A 10568-nucleotide genomic window follows, 5' to 3' on the forward strand; every position below is an offset into this window, starting at 1 on the left:
ACAGCAGATATTACTGCTGCTTCAGCAAACATAAAGGTGCTGTATTAGCAAACATTTCTGTGTTATTTTTTAAATAACAAAAGCTGCTGCTTTGAATACAAAAATTTGCAGGAGAATTTTACGTGGTTCTTAATCAGGAGCAGTTTAAATGGGTACGGGGAATGGGAGACACAGAGCCTGTATTCTTGCAAAGAGTAGTCTAAATTTTTTTTCTTCAATCGCTATGCTCTGAAGATTCAGTAGTAGCCAGTCTTGAACTGGTTGGTCTAAGAGAGCACTGCAGAAAACTTTTAAACCGAGTGAAATCCACAAGAGCACGACTCGATTGGGAAGTCTATGAGGTTGAGCTAAAAAATACAAGGGTGAGCTGAAGAAGGCTTAGAACAAATCCTGAGCCTCTAAGGAGGAAATATCTGAGGCCTCTAGGCCAAGAAAGATCATATTCTCGAAACCTTTTACGGTAGGATACATTCAAAAGTCAGGCCCTAATGATGTATCAAGCTCCTTGGCTTAGGGAGATATACTCTGCTTATACCAGTATGTCGTACATACCTGAGGGATGGAGGGACACAAAGGTCATTTTCATTCCAAAAGCAGGAATACCTTACCATATAAAAGCAAACGATTTTCGCCATATTATTCTGACATCCTTCATGCTGAAGATTCTTGAGAGGTTGATAGAAACATATTTTATGACAAAGATCAGCTGTCTCGCATGCTATAGCAAGGGAAGGTCCACTGAAACAGCCCTTCACGACCTTGTCGGCTATATAGAGGGTTCTCTCGATGTCAAGGAATATACAATGGTAGCATTTCTTGACATTAAAGGTGCTTTCAACAATGTTAAACCAACGTTAATCATGAAGGAGGTGGAGTTACTAGGCATCAACACTACTGTAAACTACGTACTAAAATATTCATTACGGCAGGCTTGGGATCTGTGAATCTAACAAGATGTGTCAGCAGAGGAACACCACAAGGAGGAGTTCTGTCTCCTCTACTTTGGAATATAGCCAGCAGGAGATACTATAAGCTACCCACAGTGGCAACTGTCTACTTGGGAGGAGAGAATATTCCATTTACTTAAAGCGCAAAATTCTTGGGTTATTTGCTGGACAGGAAATTAACTTTCAATCAAACATTTTGGAAAGGGCATGAAAGGAAAATCTTGCTCTATACACCTGCAAGAGAGTCATTTGCAAAAGTTTGGGATTTAAAACGCGTGTCATTGTTGGGTATATACTGCAGTTGTCAGACCTATTATGTTATATGGTGTTGTGGTCTGGTGGACGCCGCTGCAAAAGTCCACCTACTGTTCAATACTCAACCGGATCCAAAGGGTGACATTACAGCCGCACTGAGGACGACACCATCTAATGCACAGAATTTAAAGCTACACCTAATGCCTCTGGACATTTTGGCGAGACAAATTGCTGCGACCACTGCTGTAAGGCTAAGGGAGCTTTCTCTTTGGTCATGTGGCGGCTACGGACACTGTGTTATCCTTGATACAATGTGCCTGGCAGTGTAGATTAAACCCTGTATTTGGGGTGTAATCTGAAGAACATGGACTGGTCATATTGAGAAGATAACCCGACATGTGTACATCAACCGAAGATCCTTGCAATTAAATAAGTGATGGAATGGCTTAAATGTAATGTCACAACGACGATTGACATAAATATATTCCCAGGCAGCTAGGCAGCCATAAGATCTCCGAAGAACGTATTTCTAACCCTCGACAATCGCAAATCTCTTAACGAGATGCCTGAACAGCTCAAAATTCACCTGTGGACTATTCTAGACTTCAAAAGGTATACCACTTTGCTGTCGCTGTCTTGAACAGACATCTCAGTCATTGTGTTCGTCATGACAGGTCACTGTCTGATCGTAAAACATTCTGACAGATGGAAGGTTGCCAGTAACGACTTTTGCAGAGGACGTCGAGGAAGAAGAGACTATAGAACATCTGCTGTATGTGTGTCCTGCACTGGCAGCAAGAAGAAGTTCCACTTTAGGTTCTCATTTTTTTTTTGAGAATTTGTCTGATTTAGAGGATGTGATCATTCGCAAATTGTTGGATTTTTTAAAGCCACTTAAACCTAACCTAATCCCAAAAATTAAAAGGTAAGAATGAATATTATTCAATTCAATGAATAAAAAAATTATGCAATTTTAGGAAACTTTTTATCCTTTGAACATAGCAGAAAAAGTTTGCTGTTTTGGCAAAAAATCACTGCGTGTCCGTTTTCAGCAGATTTGCTGTTGTTACAGCAAACATTTTTTCTGTTCTTTCTAACAAATTTCTCTAAGTGTAGTGAAATCAAACTAAGGACTTCAGATACAAACTTCATACCGCTAATATACGAGTACAAGACCAATTCAGTAGCAATGATATTTATTTTGTAAGAATAAGCAAACACGTATTCTATCACGGAAGGAAAAAACCATTAAACCATCCCGAAATTATAAGATTTGTGTTGAGTCATAACAGAAAGTTATAAAAATAAATTGGGTTTAATTTAAGAAGTTAAGCACGAAATTCAACTTGATTGTTTCCACTGACACACAAATACCGATTAAGTTACACGCAATCAAATAAAACGGAAGACTTAAGACACGAACTTCAAACATCTTAAACCCAAACCAAACGATTCAGGTTAACTATGTAGAAATGTCACTTTTTTTTGTTAGAATAGACAAACACTTTTCCTCTTCTACAAACCGAACGCACACCAAAACCACCATCTGCCTACGATGTTACATCAATTGATTCAATGGAGAAAATAATAAAAAACAATGATAACTGGAATAATTAACAGATGTCATCAAACTGTTGTCTCGCCAAAACCCAGTTTGGAAAGACAATAGAGAAATGTAATATGGTCATGCAATATAGTCACAAAATACGCTGACTTCACAGAGTGAGAAATTATTGCATCAAATCCATGAGTCGGCTGGCACCTTGCAAATTTCTACATGAAACTTGAAATTTCATATCAAATGGATATTTAATAGTAAAAACTGTTCAGCTAGGCGAGTTGTAAAGAGGTCTACTACACGACCCACACGCTCAAGCCCCACTTGTTGGTAAGGCCTTTCTTTGGTGTTTATGAATTGATAATTGGAGGTGTTTAAACAATAATTTTGCTCTCATATTACTAACTATGTGCTATGGTGGTGGTTGTGATAGTAATGGTGGGGTATCATAATGGATTTGTACCAGTTGCTTCCAAATGGTGGCCGCTTGTTGCTGAGGATAGTCTATATGTTCCCCATTCCATGGCATGTCGTGGAGTGTGAACAATATCTATGAAAAATCATGAAACTCATTGACGCAAAGACTCACTCTAAACTTCTCGCCTGGCTTGTCCATTATAAAGAGCAAGTCAGCGTACAAACACACAAAACCAATTCATTTTCATTTCACTTTTGATTTGTTACTTTGCTTTATAAGTGAAGATTACATGGCCCATTGGCATCAAGTTTCATTGCAAATTAATGTCTGAACATGCACAAATATTGAGATATGTGTCGGGCACGAGCCCCCACCCCAAAATGATATTGTCTAAAGAAAAAAATTTAAATTAAATAAATTTTTAATACAAAATTTCAGTAACATTTTTTAAAATGATTTTATGTATATAATATTCTACAAAGACAACATTTGGCCTTAAAATTATTTTTCTTAGGGAAAAAATCATAATAAAAAACTTAGCAAAAAAAATGTAATGACATTTTTTCTAAACAAAATTTAATGAAATTTTTTTAAAGACAAAACTTCAGCGTAAAATTCTCCAATGACAAAACTTCGCATGGGCCGGATCCCTCGAAATTATTTTTTAAAGAAAAAATTTTTTTTAAATTTTGTTCTAAAAACAACATTTAAATTAAAATTTTTTCTAAAGATAAAATTAGTCTTTATAAAAAATGTCAATAACATTTTAAATTTCAGCGAAAACTCTCTAACAATGAACTAACTTCGAGTTTTTAAAGCCAAAATTTCAATAAAAACTTGCATTTTGCGACATTGCATTTTGCATAAACATTTTTAAAGACTTTTTATTGTGCTTATCTGTCCCAAACAACGTTTTCCTAAAATTTTTTCTATATTCAAATTTCAATAAATATTTTTGAAGACAAAATTTTAACCCATTACGCCTGACCTTGGATTCCGTTGTCTGATTTTGATGAAATTTTGTATATTGATGCAGCAATTTTTTAAATATTTCAAATTTTAAATATATCTGAAAACAAAATCTTTTTATTTCTTAAAAAAACATTTTTTTTAATATTTTATGACCATTAAGCGAAGAAAGCTGGATTTAATGATTTTGGAATAAAATCGAACCTTTTATCAAAAGAAGTAGGATTATAGCCATAAATTTATTTATTTTTAATATAGAAGCCATCAAATGCAATAGGACATTAAAAAAAAAATTCCATGAATCTCACTACTAAGTTTTCTGAAATTTTTTCGTTTGATTTTTGGGATATAAAAAATTGCAGACTTTCGACAAGCCAATTTTCACTCAAAACATGATGGGAAAATAGTTGTAACTGGTTTCAGTCGTCCACTTTACGCCAATCCCAATTTCATAACGATACCTATTTCCTAACTTGAGCTAGAATTTCTCTAAGGCAGCTCTGTTCTTAGTTATTTTTCGTCTTTAATGGGTTAATTAAATTTTTTTAAAGACCGAATCGCAATGTAAGTTTTTCGAAAGATAAAATTTTTGTAATTGCTTTAAAGGAAAATTTATTTAAAGTTTCTTTAAACCAAAATTTTCATAAAATTTTCTTGCCAAAAACTTTTTTTATAAAAATTTTTCCGAAAAACAAGCATTTAACAAACATTTTTCTAAGACATAATTCTATATGAATTTTCTCTTAATTCTCATTTTATTACTTTGAATGAAATTTTATCCGTAAAAAAATAATATTTAAAAAATTACATAAAATGAAATATTTTGCTTGTTAGTCTGAAAAACTTTTCCAAAGAATAATTGGTAATAGTTATATATTACCAATTATTCTTTGGAATAAATTAAAAATATAAAACCATATAAACTGCAATAACTAAGAAATCTCTAGATGTTTCTGATTTTTAGTTCTACCAACTTTAGTTCTTTTATTGCAATAAATTAGGAAAACTTTAGGACTAATAAATTTTTAGCATATACAAAAATAGTTGGATGCAATTTTTACCGGACATCTTTTTCATCAAAAACAGATTTTCGATCGATTTTAATAAAGTTCGAAGAAAAATTTGGCGACATTATTTAAGCAGAATGCAGATGGTTCATCGTAAAAATTGGTAGAAATTTACTTTATGAAATATTTAACAATTATAAATGCTTAATGTTTTCAGTTTGTTTGAGTAAATTTTTATGGAAATAAATGTTATTTAAAACCAATGGATTGACACAAACAATAACCTGTTGATATCACAAAACTAGTTTGAGAGCAAAAATGATCGCAAATGAAAGAAAAATTCATCAAAATACTGAAGCTGATTCGCCGAAACTTTAACTATAAAACTAAGATATTCGCAAAGTCAACTCGAATTTGGATTCTTTGAAAGATTAGGATAGACCTATAAATAGTATGTTGGCAATGAGTATAAAATTAAGCTCTGATTTTATGACCAAATGTCATAGCCGACCACAATTTTCAGAAATTTTTTTTGTGGTATCTTTACTCATTTCACAGTAACAGACGTATTTTTGCAATTTTCGATTTTAAAAAAATGTGGGGTGACTCCCCCCAAAATAAAATCCTGGCTGCGTCCCTGTATATCGGAGTATATATTCTATATTATTTTGATAAATTTTTTAAGGTTTTGGAATGAATTAACATTTATGCGAGACTATTTCACATATTTTGCTCCTGTTCCTTAATAGAATGTTCATGGGCAAATTTGCACTTGCATTTCTCTTGTCCCATTATTCCTCAGTAAATTTTGCGGATGCCGTACTTCAAAGAGTAAAGTACATAAAATATTTTGGAACAAACTATTGTTGGTTTTGTTTAAAGTAACCCAACTTGATGGAGTGAGCAAATATTGTTCGTTTTTTAGACAAATAGTGGGTGTTTTTTAAACGTTTGGATTTCCAGAAGAAGTAAAACGCATATTATTTAATGTAATAGCCAAGAAGAAAATTTCAGTATAAGGGGTTGCCATTATGTTTATTACATGAAGAGGCTGGCTGGAAGAAATTACAACAGAGTGCAACTTTTTTTACCTTTTTATAGCTTTTGGGGTCGTATGTCAACAATGGTCATGTCATAATTGTAAAACCCAAACTGAATATGAATCAAGTTACAAAAAACTCAACTATGAAAAAAAAACTTTTCGAAATAGACGTTAATTGCTTTAATTATTTTTGACATAGAAATTTGATTTTTTGTATCACGGTCCCACACAGACTCAAAGTGGTTTTTTATCTCTCCATAAAATATAATTTCTATATAGTTATAATTTTTAACAAAAACAAATAAATATATTGTGAAAATTGTTACGCATTTAGTTGGATTCCCACCACCATGGAAATATTTATTTTCTTATAAATTATATACCAACTATATATCCAAATTAATATTTAAATATGGGTTGATCTGGATCAGATTTGGTTCATTTCTTTGTAATGGGGTTATGGCCCTTAAGTGGTAGATCGGCCGATATGGCAGCTATATGTAAATATGGCTCGATATACACCATATTCGGGCCGGATATTGGGGACATTAACACAACTCTCTGTTGCAAATCAGACAATAAATGCGGGTTTTATGGGCTTAAGACCCAAAATCGGCTGGTCGGTCTATGGCAACTACAGTCGTACTTATTCTCTATTACGAATAAAAATTGAAACCACATATTTTTTAAAAGATTTTCATCTACCCAACCTTTCTGTAACGAACTTCAATATAACTCTACAAACTAATCTCATTATAATAAAATCTATTTTTTTTTAAAATTCACATAAAAAAGAGGAACGAAACAAAATTTACTAGTGACAGCCCCAAAATTAACAAGTAAAAAGTTCGGAAGGGTCAAACCTTGAATATCCATCAACTCGGATATATATGTTAACCACTTTTCGCCATAATCCGGAGAAAAATGCATCATTTATGATCCCCTTGCATTTTTATTTAAATATGGTCCGATTTGGACCAAACTCGGCACGAACGTAAATTCACTGTTCAAGTTGTTAAAACAGAATATTTGCCAATATGGCAGATATATCAAAACATAGACCGATCTGAACCATATAGCACATGGACGTGGAAAATCCTAACATTGATCAATAGGCCAAATTTCAGCGAAATCTGGTAATAAATGCTCCTTTATGGGCCCAAGACTTAAAATTGGGCGATCGGTATATATGGCAGCTATAACCAAATATAGACCCATCTGAACCATATAGGAAACTGACGTCAGAAAGACTAACATAGGTCCTTGTGCCAAATTTCAGCGAAATCGGGTAATAAATGCTCATTTTATGGTTTCAAGGCCTTAAATTGGGAGATCAGTCTATTTGGCAGCTTTATCCAACGGCTACAACGTCTTAGATTTTTACGACGATTAAGAATATACATATATACTTTATAGGGTCGGAAATTGATATTTCGATGTGTTGCAAACGGAATGACAAAATGTATATATCCCCATCCTTCGGTGGTGGGTATAAAAATTGCCCAGTAAAAACAGGTAAGCATATATCATTGCAAATTCTGCCCATAAACATTCCACTAAGGAACAGGGGCAAACTTCTCACATATCAATGAATGCAGTCCGATTCAAGTTTTAAGCTCAATGATAAGGGGTTTCATTTTTATAGCCGAGTCCGAACGGCGTGCCACAGTGCGGCACCTGTTTGGAGAGAAATTTTATATGGCATAGTAACTCACAAATGTTGCCAGCATTAGGAGGGAAAAAACACCGCTGAATTTTTTTTCTGATGGTCTCGCCAGGATTCAAACCCAGGCGTTAAGCGTCATAGGTAGACATGGTAACCTCTGCGCTACGGTGGCCTCCACATATCATTACCCACTGGAATACAAGTAATCAAAATCGTAGTACTCGACCTGTAAGGGCTCCAGAAGTCAAATCGAGAGATCGGTTTAAATAGGAGCTGTATCAGTTTATAGACCGATTTGGACCATACTTGGCACAGTTGTTGGCAGTCATAACAGAACACTACATACAAATAACAGTGAACGCTCCCACAAATAGAGTGGCATAGTATGAGAGCACTGGGTGAGATTAAGAGAAATAAAAGCTAGTCGTGTGGTGGGGAGGGGTGTTGTGATGGTGAGTGATGTGCTTGGTTTGTTACACACGGATCCAATTGCATATGCTACTGCTTTAGATTATGTCTTTTCTATTAAGCGTTTGATTTATACTTATTGTTTGTAGTGATTGGGTCTTATTTTATGATGTTGATGTGTTGTTGTTGTGGCTAAAGATTGAAAAGAGTTATGAATGATCCTGCTCAATCATTCAGTGTAGTATTTTTTATTTTAAGAGGTGCTATCATTTCCTTTTTTTTTCTTCTGTGAAAACTCTATTTTTTCTTCATCTTTTATTTCATTGTGTCAAAGGTGGCTTTGTTTGATTGCTTGTGTGTTGGTATTATACTAAGAGGTGATACACGCTACACGCCTTTTTTCTATACTCGGCTGTAAAAAGAAGGTCCCTTATGATCGAGCTTAAACTTGAATTGGACAGCACTGCAATACAAATCTGATAATAATTTTAGACACAAAGTGCCTGCTGATCCGCCCGACTCAGGAAAAAACCGGACAATATGGAACTTAAATGTAAGGTCTTTGAAAGTGTAGTTAGAATATATAGGGAACAAGTGTCTGAGGTTTTTCAAATATTCCCCAAACGCTCATGCAGAACGACCGGGACAAGCCACTTTAAGGTGTAACAAAACAAACCAGGCGAGCTAGCCCATTATATAAAAACGAAAGTGTTGCGCTTGGTTTGTTTGTTAGTTTGTTTATATGTTGCCTAGGGACTGAGATCTGTTATAGGCTGCCTGACCATAATATTGGGTTGCCCAAAAAGTAATTGTGGATTTTTTAAAAGAAAGTAAATGCATTTTTAATAAAACTTAGAATGAACTTTAATCAAATATACTTTTTTACACTTTTTTTTCTAAAGCAAGCTAAAAGTAACAGCTGATAACTGACAGAAGAAAGAATGCAATTACAGAGTCACTCTATGAAAAATCCGCAATTACTTTTTGGGCAACCCAATACGTTCCTGCAGACGGAGATCCTAGCGATCACGGAATGTGTGAGGTGGTGTGGTGCTAACGCGAGGACGTCAAGTGTGAACATTTTTACGGACATTAAAATGGCCGTATGGGCAATAATAACCAGTGCGGTAAGGTCACGAAAAGTCTAGCAGTGTAAGAAGGATATTAACGCCTTTTCTGAGGATGGCACAATCCGCATCATGGCACAATCCGCGCGGGCGTCGAACGCGCATGTTACAATGTGGAACGGTGAAACAGTCGGTAGGACGGCGAAAATCCTATCGTGAGAGGACGAGGCTATTACTAGAAGGAAGCAAGAATGAGGTCAGTATAGCTTTTGATATCATAACGGGACGCATAGGATTACGAGCTCATTTATTTAAAATCGGTACGGCAAGTGATAGCATGTGGGGAAGACGATGAGACGTTGGATCATTTCATATGTCATTGCCCGGCTTTCGTGGAAAAAAAGACACCGGTACTTAGGTGAGACACAATACCAGACATGAACCAACTTAGCGGTTTTGTAAATAGCACGGAATTCCTAACTTAAAATGTTCTTTTTCGAGGTTACTTTTTAGATTTTAGAGCGCGAGTTACGACACCCACCTTATTGTCTCCACCAAAACCAGTTACGACACCCACCTTATTATCTCCACCAAAACCACCGAGAACGTTAACCTATTGATTTAGGTCATAATTAACGCTGAATAACCAATAAATATATTTGTCTCATATAACCAATATCATTGTTAGCAATAAGAACACCAACTAATTAATAAGAAATTGTTTTGTAACTTTTATTGTATAATTCCAAGAAATCTAGCTTTTACTTTAATCATCATTTATTATATTGTAACTTAGTTTTCTTTAAGATTTAAAATGAAAATAAAAATTATTCTTTGTTCAGACTTCAAATTGCAAAGAGTTATTTTTTTTTAACCACGGAGGTTCCACCATCCTTATCTCGCGCAACAAACCAATTACTCACTTAGGTGTATGTCCATAGGGGCATGGGGCGGATTAATATCCGCACCCTTTTTTCAACCTGACCTAACCTATAAAAGACACACAACTCCATTTGCCTACTGTTCAATATCTCATTCAAAAAAGGATCTTGAATCTGTTTGCCAACATTTTTTTGGGTCTACCTAAGTATTATCCCTTCTTAGTTTCCCTTTCGGCGAGGAAACCCATTGTTTGGTTTTTCTGTTATTTGTCTTTTAACACAACAACAGTAATCCATTTCTCGTGTTCGGTAAAGTGGAATAACAACAGTGGAAAGGCATATTAAGCAGG

At 34.8% G+C, this 10568-nt stretch overlaps 1 protein-coding gene across 1 annotated transcript in view; it reads right to left on the reverse strand.

The window, feature by feature from the left end:
• The window catches only part of LOC106092154 (uncharacterized), a 432693-nt gene extending 422470 nt beyond the window's left edge, over nucleotides 1-10223 (reverse strand). Inside the window, exon 1 of the mRNA XM_059368266.1 lies at nucleotides 10219-10223. The gene's annotated coding sequence lies outside the window, so the exon portion shown is untranslated. The remainder of the gene's footprint in view (nucleotides 1-10218) is intronic.
• Nucleotides 10224-10568: the final 345 nt, after the last annotated feature.

This window comes from Stomoxys calcitrans, chromosome 4 (assembly GCF_963082655.1).
Source record: "Stomoxys calcitrans chromosome 4, idStoCalc2.1, whole genome shotgun sequence".
NCBI classification, from domain to species: Eukaryota; Metazoa; Arthropoda; class Insecta; order Diptera; family Muscidae; genus Stomoxys; species Stomoxys calcitrans.